Genomic DNA, 12,652 nt, shown 5'->3' on the forward strand with positions numbered 1-12,652 from the left:
TATAAATGTAAATAAATAAGAGAAAAATCTGTGTAACTTTTTCTTCATGAATTTTTATCCTAGTTTCTTTATTAAAATGCAAATTTATCAGGGATGGAGTGAGCTCATTATTTTTTTTGAATTTTTTTAAGAATTGACTATGGAATGGGCAGTTTATATATTGTTGAGTAAATTAGTATATAATTATGAGGAAATTTTCTCTTCAGTTGGCTGTCCAGTGAATATATCCAGATTTGATACCACATAGTCAAATATTTAATCTGTAGTTATATGAACAATTGATGATCAGCAACAAAATACACTGTTCATAACTGATGACTTTTGGTAAAACTTTCCTGTGTAGTTTTTATACCATTTTTGTTATTTTACTTGGTTTTCTGAGGTATATTTTTATATGAGTGCACTTTTGGTAGAAATACTACTGCTTGGTCCTGAAGATCTGAGTAGAAATGTGTACATTGCCTGTCAAAAAAGATGTAAAAAGCTCATTCAATTTCTCCATGGCATTAACATCAGATGTTGCTTTTTGCTGACATTTTTGGTATACTTTGCTATTTAGTTGAAAATTTTGTATCTGATGGAGGGAACATGGGATAAACACTTCCACAAAATACATATATATACTGTGATTGTACATGGATGTCTTATTTAATAAAGGCCATGTTTTTAGAGTACTCTTTATAATTTGCATTGTTGTTGACAACTGAGTACAGTTTTTGTTTTGTTTTTCTATTTTTTATTACCAGAGGACATGTGCACTTGTGAGAGAGAGAGGAAGCACCTCCAGTGTAACATGATCACTCTTAATGCAGTTTCACTTTGCTCCATCTCTCCATCCTTCAGGATTTAGGGCATGCACAAGTATGTACTCAGCATGTTCTTCAAGCCACTGCGGTTGGGATTTAAACCATAGTTAGCCATGATGGATCTGGCTTCCCATGTGCATTGTTTAACTAAAGGGCCTGCAAAGTTTTAACAGAACTATATCACGTAATTCACCCCAAAGACAAAACAAGCAGTACCAACAGGCCTGACATGATAAATCCACCCAAAGTATTTATTAAGTTATTATTGTAAATCACCTATGGTTAATATGATAGATAGCAAATAATAAGTAATATGTATAGCCAAAACTTTAATACACACAAAGTCAGGTTGATATGTTCAATTTCCCCATTCTAAAAACACATTGTAACATAACAATAGTTTACATGCTAACTTGTGGCATAAATAAAAAATGAGTAAACAGATGCCTAAAAATGTGTTTTGGGGAAGAATTTGTCTTTTTCTAAATTCAAAGAGAATAGCAAGTTTTCCTCCAGCAGTGTGGTAGTATGAAGAATCATTATTACATTAGTTTAAATTCTCTATATATTTAGGTCATTTCAAGTTCTTTATTAGTATAATTATTTCTTTAAAATATACCATCTTGTGTAGATTGCAGAAAAGAAAAGAGAAATTCTAGCTAGTGTTTATTATATTCCAATTATGGGGGTGAGGTGGGCTCTAAGCCAGGAGCTATGGACATACAAGGACAGATTCCTTTCCTCCATGTGTTCAGCAGTAAAGGAGAGTAGGTCACGTGATAACCTTAAGAAGAGGAAGAAGAGTAATTGGACACCCATTCCATGTGTTTCCAAAATCACCAGTGCCAGATGCAGGATGTATGAAACCATTCTTTGCTTTCTACAAAAGGAAAACCTATTTTTATAGCCAATTTAGTGTGGCACTGTAAGTAAAACCAGATTTTTTTTTTTTTTTTCAGAAAGAGAAGGAAATTTTTTGGTAGAGTAAGAAGAGGAAGAAGAGTAATTGGACACCCATTCCATGTGTTTCCAAAATCACCAGTGCCAGATGCAGGATGTATGAAACCATTCTTTGCTTTCTACAAAAGGAAAACCTATTTTTATAGCCAATTTAGTGTGGCACTGTAAGTAAAACCAGATTTTTTTTTTTTTTCAGAAAGAGAAGGAAATATTTTGGTAGAGTGCTTGATCTGGAATTTAAAAGCCTGTTGGCATTCTTTTTTCCAATATTCTTTTTTAAAAAATTAGAGGGCTTGAAAAAACTCAAAAGTCTAGTCCATTTCTTATATCAAAAGTATGCAGGCTCACATATGTGGAGATGATTAGTAAGTACATGAAGAAAATGTCAAAGTATAATAATGTAGCTAATTTAAATAAATATTTGGGTTTAAATAGTATCTTCTGCTTAGACTATGGAAATTCTATCTTAAATTAATCCCTTATATCACAAATATTCTTTCTTTGTTTTTAATCACTAGTGAGTACATGCACTTTCCAGAGAGATAAAGAAACAGAGAGAGAAAGAGAAATCCCCCAATGTGGGCAATGGGCGTGGTCATGCCACAATTCCTTCTCCATTTCTCCTTATCATGAGGAGTCAGGGCATGCAGGTTGCCAGTGCCAGGATTCAAACTGCAGCTGGCCATGTGGACTGTGGTTCCCCTAGGCTAAACGCCAGTGTGGAAAATGGCAGAGGGTGAGAAATAAGGAGAAATATACAAATAAAACAAGAAATGGGAAGTTATTTGTTGATGACAACATGTATGATTAAGCCACTATACAATATATTCTGGGTGGGAAATAACATTTTGTATGCTATGATGATGGTCAGTGAATAAATAATTTTTTTAAAATAAACTATATTTAAATATGAAAAAGCCAGCCCTAGCACTACATTTTCAAGTGATGCTTTTTGAATTATTCAATGTCTTTAAAAACCATATTCTATTCATAAAAAGGATAATGCTTTCATTTATGAGGCTCTGACCATGAAATCTACATAGATTTATTTTTTTAGAGTATTTGTCCTAGGGTGTGCATGCTTACCAGAAAGAGAGAGAGAGACAGTGAAAAGGAGATGAGAAATCACCTCTCTCAATGGGATGGCTTCGATGCAATCCCTTCTCTTCCCAGGATCTAAGGCACAGCTGCACAAGCGCCCAGGGTGAATTTCAAGTCACCGGGTCCAGATTTCGAACTGAGGTCAACCATGTGAAAGTCCAGCAACTTAGCTGCTACACCATCTGCTGGCCCCAAAATCCACATAGACTTATTTTGACGTGGACAAATACATGTTTTTCTTTTATTACTCAAACAATCATTAAATTCCTCTAAAGTGTCAGACATTGTTTATGGTTAAAACTTTCACAAAAACCCCCACTCTCATCAGGCCTGTATTATCTTCCTGCCTGTGGTTAATCCTAGGTCTCAGTACTTCGAAGTCACACATCCCAGATTATTGAGAATTATTTGAAAATTAATTATTAATTACTGTATTCATGACTATGTATTTGGTGTTCATTAGTACATATATTTTGAAGCTTAAGGAAGAGTTTATTCCTCTGGAGTAATATTAATGGGAGATTAATTGTTTCCTCCCTCTGTCACAGAGTTAAAGTAGCCTTTTTCCCTATGTTTGTCGTAAGTTGATTTCAAAGCGTTATGTTAGTTGATGAAAATCTCTCCATTCATAATTCACTTAAAGTTCATCATTTCAGGTTTTATTATAATGACAGCTGTGGGCCAAATTCATCAAAGTATTTTTAAGGTCAATAAATCCTGCATTATCACCCTTTTCCCAAGACTCAAGATTTGCCTGCTTGGCCATTGACAAGGATAAGATAGAATTAATATTGGTAATTGAAAATTGCTCATCGAGTCTCCTGCCAGTTAAAGCTAAATTTGGGGCTAATGCTGCTAGCCTATATGAAAAAACATAGAAACACATTACAAAGGAAGCTGCTGTTGATTATTAAGAAATAAACATTCCTGTGGTTCATTTGAAGGCAAATCTGTAGTAGTCAACAGAGGATACATGTGACCACATCTGAGGCCTGGAATTTCAAGTTCCTGTTTGCAATAAGAAACTTGAGTGCCACAGCAATGCAGATGAAGAAAAGATGGTGTTGAACTGTTTCCGCTCCATCTGGTGTTTTACAGCAGCTATGCTCACAGTTACTCTGAAAGGAAAATAGAATGAAGAAAAATAAATCCACAATCTTGTGTTGTTTAGGCTGAATAATCGAGGCCAAATTATTGTTTGGGAATAAATTATATACTGGATAAAACAGAGTCCAAATATAAATGAAATACACTGGAAGGTGATCTCTCTGTATAGTGAGGGCCCGAGCAAATCTGATTTTCCTAAGAGCAATAGCATACCAGTCCCAGGTAGCATTGTGTCATTTTTCAGTGCTGCTCCCCATGTTAAATTACAACACTCCCAGCATTCTCTATCACTTTCCCTGATATATTTTAATATATAGGTAGTACCCCCAAAATAACACTTTGTGTTTAACTTATTAAAGTGTTTGTATTCCTTTAACAGTACTAGAATAAAAGCTTTCACAAAGACAAGGAATTTGAAATGTTTTGTTCCATTTTAACTTCTTGTCTCACAGTAGGCACTCAATGAATGTCTATTATAAAAATAGTGAATTAATTTTCTTTCTCTATATATAATATACAAGGTGTGATTGTTTATGGGTGATACACATGCAACAAATGTTCAGTTCAGGTGCATTCTAGGTATCAAAAACACTTCTAAATCCGGAGAGGTTTGTTAATTAATTACTCTTTATTTTTTACATAGATGCTTAAAATATATGAATTGAAAAAAGATTTTTCGGGACCATAATGGCTTTGTCGCTGGACTCCCATCTAGTCGATCACGGTTTGAGTCCCAGACCTGGTGGCTTAAACTCACGCCGGGTGCATGTACGTACATGCCCAGGATCCCGAGAGGAGAATGGAGGAGAAGGGATTGCGGCGTGGCCGTTCCCCCTGGGGAGTGATTTCTCACTTTCTGTCTCTCTGTCTCTCTCTTTCTGGTGAGTGCACACGCCCTATAGCAATAACCTCTCAAAAAAAGAAAAAAGAAAGAAAAGAAAGAAAAAAGATTTTTCAATCAAATTTAATTTCTTTAGAAATGTGTACAGGTAATTTACATGTATTAATATATTTGATCACACATAGATTTTTAGTACAGATTTCTATTATATTTTCCTTCTTCCTATTTAGTTTGGCATAGCCCTAAACTTTTTTTCCTATTCCTTCTGACCTTTTACCATACACACCAAAGGGCATCCTTGTTCAAAAGCTAACATGTATCCTTTCCATATTGTTTTTATATTCATAAATCCTCTTTGTTAAGTATTTCTGTTTTATAAAAATGGGGAAATATTAAGCATAGTTTTTACAAGTTTCTCTCACTCAATAATAACATGTAGACGTTTCCCTTGGTGTGGATTAAATTCATTTTCATTTAAAAGCTACATGATATTATAGCCTATGGATATGCCATAATTAATTCAGTTGTTTCATTACTACTGGAGATTTCTTTTGTACCTGGTCCTAGAATATATAGATAATCATATAATAAATAGCCTTGTTTGCATCATTTATCATTATATACCAATGGTCTTATTACTTTTTTTAGACAAGGTGATATAGCACCCTACATTCTTTGGTTACTTGCACTGTTCCAATGCCATGTAATTTCTTGGTCATCTTGATAACTTGTGATAGACCACTCTCACTATTCTAACTTTTCTTAATTTTTCAAGCTATTTTCAGATATTTCTTTTTTCTGTAAAAATTTTAGCATAATTTCCTAAATTCCAGAAAATACCAGGTTCTACTATGATGTGACTTTAATCAAATTTATATTTTTACTTTTTAAAAATCCAGGACTTATTTGACCTTTTGAGTTCTCCGGATCTTCTAATATTTTCAGATAAATTCTATGACGTTTTTCAGCTAGATTCTGCAATTTTGTTGATTTCAGGGCCTTGAACATCTTCTTTGTAATGAATTTTATCTCTCAATGCTATTGATACATAAAGTTGTTGATTTTCTTATAGTTACATTTTATATCACCACTTCTCCAACCTTTTAGCCATTTTAGAAGCTTATTATAATATTTTTTGGATTCTATGCTTTAAGCATGTGATTATATCATCATTAGCAAAAAAAGATTGTTTTATATCTTCCTTCCAGTTTTTTTTTTCCTAAGTGTCTTATTACAATTATAAACATCAATAAAGCAATGTTAAATAAAAATAGTGATGATGGGCATTGAAATTGTTTTAACTGACCTGTCTTTTGTTTTTTGTTTTTCTTTTGGAGAGAATTTTCTTAAAGGGTGCATGTGCTTGCTAGAGAGACAGAAAGTGAGAAATCACCCCTCAAGGGGATAATCGCACCCTTCTCCATTCTTCCCTTGGAATTTTAGGCATACACACACACACACACACCATGAGTGAGTTTTAAGCTGCAGGGTCCGAGACTCAAACACTGATCAACTAGGTGGGAGTCCTTTCCGCCATCTGCTGGTCTCAATTGACTTAGTTTTAAGATTTCATCACTTAATATTTTCTGCTGAGTTTTGATAGGGTTGACTTTATTTATATAGATTATATTCTTATCTAATTAAAATATTACCAATTACAGCTCCATTTTATTATATAATTTCTTAATATTTACTGATATCATATAATCTTCATATTTATTCATATGATATTTTGTGTATGAAAAATAATGCCTGATTTTGAACTAACCTTCATTCTCAAAATAAAACCCGAGTGATTTTATCTTTTTATATTTAAATGTTTGTGTGTATATCAAAAGTGACATTTCTCTTTATAGCTACCTCCTTTAGCACTCTCTTCATCACATTTGAAGCTATAGTGGTTTGATCAGATGATTAAGAGCATTTTTTTCTGCCTAATTTCTTATTTAGTCTCTAAATGCTTCAACTCCCCCCCCCTTATTACATAGCTTTCAGTGACTCTTGTACAGCTCTATTCTACTGGGTGTCAGTTATCTGACCTCATGTCCCTTGCTGCCAATTTCATATTTTGGTTTTGCTTTTTTTTTTCCCCTTTGATAGTTCAGTAAAGCTCACATATAATTTTTAGAGTACCCTTCAGTGGCCCTGCAAATGATGAAAGGAAAAATGTCCTCCATCCACCACACCATTGTAGTACTGCAAGTTTATAAATAAACATGCTACTTCAACCTTTTCCACACACTTCCCTTCCATCTCCTAGAGCTGCCAACTTTCTAGATAGATTTAGCCCCATGCAGTTCATTTCCCATTTGTTGGAAACTTGGGAGGCCAAGTCATGCGCATGCGGCTGGTATTGCACATGCTGGCAGAATGATGGGCGTGGTTTTCCTTCATATTTGTCTGCTCTCCTTGGTATTTCTGTCCCTGATCTCTCATTGCTTTCTATCCCGCACTACATGTAAGAATTTACATGTAGTCCATTGTACATTACAGCCGCTTGGCTTAAGAGGCAAAAGAGTCTATACTTTTGAAGAAAAAAAAAATTGCATTCATTCCACCATATTGCCAGAGTTCTAGCCTCTACTTCTAACAGTCTGTTATCAAAAAATAAATAAATAAATAAAACCCCAAAACTGCATTTTGGTGATCATCTCATAAAATTTACCTTTCTATCCCAATATACACAATATAATCATTTCTGTGAAGAAGAGCCATACACTTTTATTTCAATGTTATGCTATTTTTATTGTTCAATTTTAAATTAATTTGCAAAGAAACAAAAGGTAGGTTTTTGTTTTGTTTTTTCTCTGAAGGATGCATACATATTGATGTTAGGGTAAAGATATAATTCAGGAAATTCCTAAAATATGGGAATTGTTCATTTTATAGACACCACAGCAACTTGTGTGGCTTATGAAAAAAGCTATTTGCCAAATTTAATTTTAATACATTTTCTCATAGTACTGCTGCAAAATACAGCAATTACATTTATTCGTAATTGATAAGACCATCGAACCAAGATATTTTGGGTTATTTTATTATACACTATCACTAAATATCTATCTTTTAAAAAATACTTTGGGCCAGCAGGTGGCGTGGCGGGTAAGGGTGTTGGACTCTCACATGGCAGACTGTGATTTGAGTCCCAAACCTGATGGTTTAATTTCTCGCTTTTCTGCTCTTTCACTCTCTTTCTCTCTCTCTCACTGTGTTCCTCTCTGGTCAAAATTAAATAATAAATAAATAAAGTTAAATAAAATAATTTTCTAAAAAATATTTTATGAAAGACTTTTTTTCTGTTGAGGTACAAGCTTCATAACTTTTCAGAATCCAGGCAATTCCATATCTTTTCTCACTGGCTCAACTTGCTGGCAAATGAGATTATCTCCATACCATGGCGCCAAGTGTCTGGAATTACACAACTGGCTCATAGAGCCCACTTAATCTGAAGATATATCTTAATTTAGTCACAAATCCTTGACCCACCTAATCTATCTGTGTTTACTCTATGAATATAAACCTTCAAAGGCGGAGAGGTAGCTCCTATTTTGTACACCCAAACATTACAGTCACTTAATGCAAGTTGTGACTGAATTTCTATTTGCTTTTCTGATGCAACTGTATTTTATATTTGAACCAAGTTTCTGTTGCCCTTAACTGCATCTGATACAAGCTTCCTTTCCTGCTTCTTTGTCTTTTTTTCCAAAAGCTTAGTTCTAAGAGAGCTATAAAGGATTTCTGTATGTAATAAACATTTTATTTTTTTCAGAAACCTGGTGGCTTAGTGGTTAAGGCACTGGATCCCACATAGCAAACTACGGTTTGAGTTCTGGACACAGCAGGTTGAGAATCATGTCAGGTGTGTACATAAACATGCCCAAAATCCCAAGAGGAGAATGGAGGAGAAGGAATTGCAGCATGGCCATCTCCCCTAGGGAATGATTTCTCACTTTCCTTCTCTCTGTCTCTTCAGTGACTTCATATGCCCTACTGCAAAAGCAAAAAAAAAAAAGAGGTGGCAGTACACTAAAGAGATCAGTGTTTTAACCCAGATACTGTGTAAAAGGATGGCTAAGGGGAGCCATGAATTCTCTCTTCACTGTTAGTTTGTCTATCTAAAGGCCTACATGTTAGAAAGGAAGAAAGGACAGAAACTATAACCAGGAAAAATAGGACAATGAGAAAAAAAAGGCAAGGCCACCGTGGATTAGGGAAACACAGAGAGGGGGAGGAGGAAAAGGATTGGTAAATCCAGTATTGAGTTAAAGAGGACTTCATAATCTGACACTTAAAAATATAATATGTATTTTTAATATTCAAGTTTTCAAAATGTCCTGAGGGTAGAAGGATTGATTCTCACTGACCTAAATATAATAAAATTCTACTCTAAAAGCAAGGAGGAACAAGACCAAGCTACCAGAGCAACCAAGATCCAAACCCAGTTCGTACTTCTCCTTGAATGCCTATTTACTGTGAAGCCCCTACTAAGGGTTATCTAATTAAACCCTAATGGGCCAACCAGTGGTATGACCATTAATGGAACTGGATTCCACATGCCCAACTGCACAGTTTGAGTTCTGGACCAAACAGCTTGAAAAACATCATGCTGGGTATACGTGCATGAATGCAAAGATCCTGAAAGGATGGAGAAACAAACAAAAAAAAGGATTGCAGCATGACCGTCCCCAAGAAGGGGTACTTTCTCACTTCCCCCTCCCAATCTCTCTCTAGTAAGTACACGTGCTCTCTTACAAAATTAGAAACAAATTTAACAAGCTCTCTTTTTGTCAGTAGCAGTGGTGCAGGCAGTAGGGCATCATTGCTCAATACTGGAGCCATGGGGAAGGTCCAGTGTCCTGATCCCATGACCCTGGATGACTGGAAGGCTGAGGGGAGGGTTAAGGCCTCGCAGAAATTCCTGACTCTCACTCACTTACTCTCAATTCCTCTTTGAAAAAAGTAACTTAAAAGAATAAACAAAAAGCTGTATTTGTTATCTTTTTCCCCAAGATACTTTCAGCACTGAACAACATATAACTTATATGTAAAAACTCAAAATAGGACTTGGGAATTTTTGCTGTTGTTCTAAAAATGAATTGCCAGAGACATTTGTATGCTTCTCTAGATTCTTTATTCAGCCATCACTTACAAGCTCAGAGTTACCAGATGTGTTTAAAGACTCGTGGAAATATTTGCCAATATCAGTGCAGGAAAAATCTGGTACCTATTCCTCCTCTAAATTTAGTACCTGGACTTATCTCAGTTTTTCTTCTCTTCATATCCTTATTTTTCTCATTAAGTGACAGTTTTGAAGGCAAATATAAGAATTGAAAGCTATCAATAGAAACTAGCAATTTTTGTCTTCTCTGTGGTTTGCATTTGTTATAGCAGCTGCACTGAAATGAACTGCCTCTTTTAAATTTGAAGTGAATATATGATAAACTTATATGAGATTTAAAAATCCATGCCTAAGACAAACTATGTTTTTTTTTCTTTTATGTCAGAGGGTGTTTGCACATGAGTATGGATGAAAGAAAGCGAAAGACCCTAATAGGGCCTGGACATATTATAATCCTTCCTCCAATTCTCTGTCAGATACTGTGCACTCATATGCATTCCAAGCTCAATTTGTGTAAGTTGCAGGGGCTAGGAATTGAATCCATGTTGGCCATATGCAATGAGACTGGCCCCATGTGGACTTTTATTATTATCATTCACAGAGAAGTATAAAGAGCTTTGCTGAGATCTACTAGAAATTCTTATGTCAAAAACTAACATATATTTTTCCTTTTTGCCTTGAAAGAGTTTTTTCTTATAGTATAGGGACTTAAGAGTTATTACTTAATCCCCAAACTTTTTTCTTTAGTAATATATTTGTACAAAATTATATAGTTTAATTTAAATATTTGTGTATGTTTTATAACAAAGTATAAGATAACATAATTCAACACACTACACATAGGTGTTAAACTATACATATTTAAATAAAATAATTGTACTGAAAAATACAATTAAGGCAATATAGATTTTTAAAAGAATATCTTGAGGGACCAACAGATGGCATAGTGGCTACATTGCTGGACTCCCATGTAGTCAACTGCAGTTTGAGTCCTGGACCTGACAGCTTCAGTCTCATGCTGGGTGCATGTGTGTGAGAGCCCAAAATCCTGAAAGAAGAATGGAGGAAAAGGGATTTCAACATAGCCATATCCCTTGCAGGGGTGATTTCTCAATTTCTGTCTCTCTATCTCTGTCTCTCTGGCAAGGGCACACACCATATAGCAAAAATCTCTCTAAAAAGTAAATCAATAAGAACATCTTGAACCATTAGGTTATTTAGCTGCAAAGATAAACTATGCCCAGATGACAATTTTTTGGCTTATCTGATAATAATAATAATGGTTATTATTTGAAAAGCGCTAGCCATGGTAATGTACGCATAGTGCTAACGTATTTGATTCACCCTGTGAGGTAGCTATGCTGTTGGTACCCAGTTTATACGTGATGAAAGCATCACACAGAGAGGTGGAATATCTTCCTCAGAGCACAGAGGGGAAGTGGCCCAATTGCAAATAGAACTTAGTCTGAATTCCAGTCTGTTCTGTGAACCCTGTGGCTGCACAGCCTCTACAATTCTAATTACTTCAGTATCCATCCCTTCATCTTTTTGCCCCACCACTCTGTTTTACCTTATCCTCTCTTATCTCTACCCTGAAATCTCCCCATATGACTACAAGTGTATTGAATGATTCATTTTGAATTTATATTTGATCAATATTCTGTTAAACTGCACAGTAATTTAGACTTTATGAAAATTGTTATGAGGTTACACGCTGAAGGAGAAAGCTAATGCATTTTCTTTCTCCTGCTAAAATGCGATCTCAACAAGGCAGGGTTTTTTGTTTACTTTGTAATTATTCTTTCCCAAGAATCTAAAATATTACCCAGTTCTCAGAGTTACTCACAGCTGAATAAATGCATGAGCAAATGAATGGATGAGTGAGTGAGTGCAGAGGAAGGCAGAGAAGAAAGAGAGAACAACCTTGTGTCCCTGAGACAGCACTGAGGTATGACCTCAACCACATTACGGCACTCTTTGGGGGCTTCTTGTTACGTGAAATAAGAAATGGTCTCATTTTTAAATGTGTTAGTATTAATTTGGTGCCTTTCTCACATGAAGATAATAGAGATTCACTCAGTGAAGCAAATATTTTAGGCTGTTACTGTATAATGAAGTAGGTTCTTTATATTTTTTTACTTCTCTTGACTTTTGTTCCCAACTCTTTTTTTCTTTATATATTTATATATCCAATAGCAGATATAATTCATCAAGTAATCAGGGTACCCAAAGCAGTCTGCCACAATTGACAAATAAAACTTGTTGACTTTTCTGAGGTTCACTTCATATTTTTATCATATTTATTGAGTGCCTACTATGTGTAGAGGAGCCTGTTAGATACTGAACCTAGTGTGAGCAGAAAAACATTTATATTAATTCCCATTGTGATGAGGCAGTCTAATAAGAAAGAAACATGGTCATTAATTGAATTGCTTCAGAAAATGACTTTCACAGATATTAGTATTTGGCCTTCTGTTTAATACCATGTTCCAAATAAGCCAAACGCTGAGCAATTTTGAACCCTAAAAATTCTTTCAAAATCTCTGAATTCTTCTTTATAACATAATATTTTCCTTGTCTTTGAAGAAAGTTTAGTATTTGTGGAAAAGAATCAGTATTTAAAACGTAGTATGTACCTCTGATTTGGCCACCCCAATATTTTGGTAGTATTTCCCCTTTAATCCTTGACTAAAATGATAAAACGTACTTCACCCACCA

Source organism: Tupaia chinensis, unplaced genomic scaffold (assembly GCF_000334495.1).
Source record: "Tupaia chinensis unplaced genomic scaffold, TupChi_1.0 Scaffold000382_1, whole genome shotgun sequence".
NCBI lineage: Eukaryota > Metazoa > Chordata > Mammalia > Scandentia > Tupaiidae > Tupaia > Tupaia belangeri.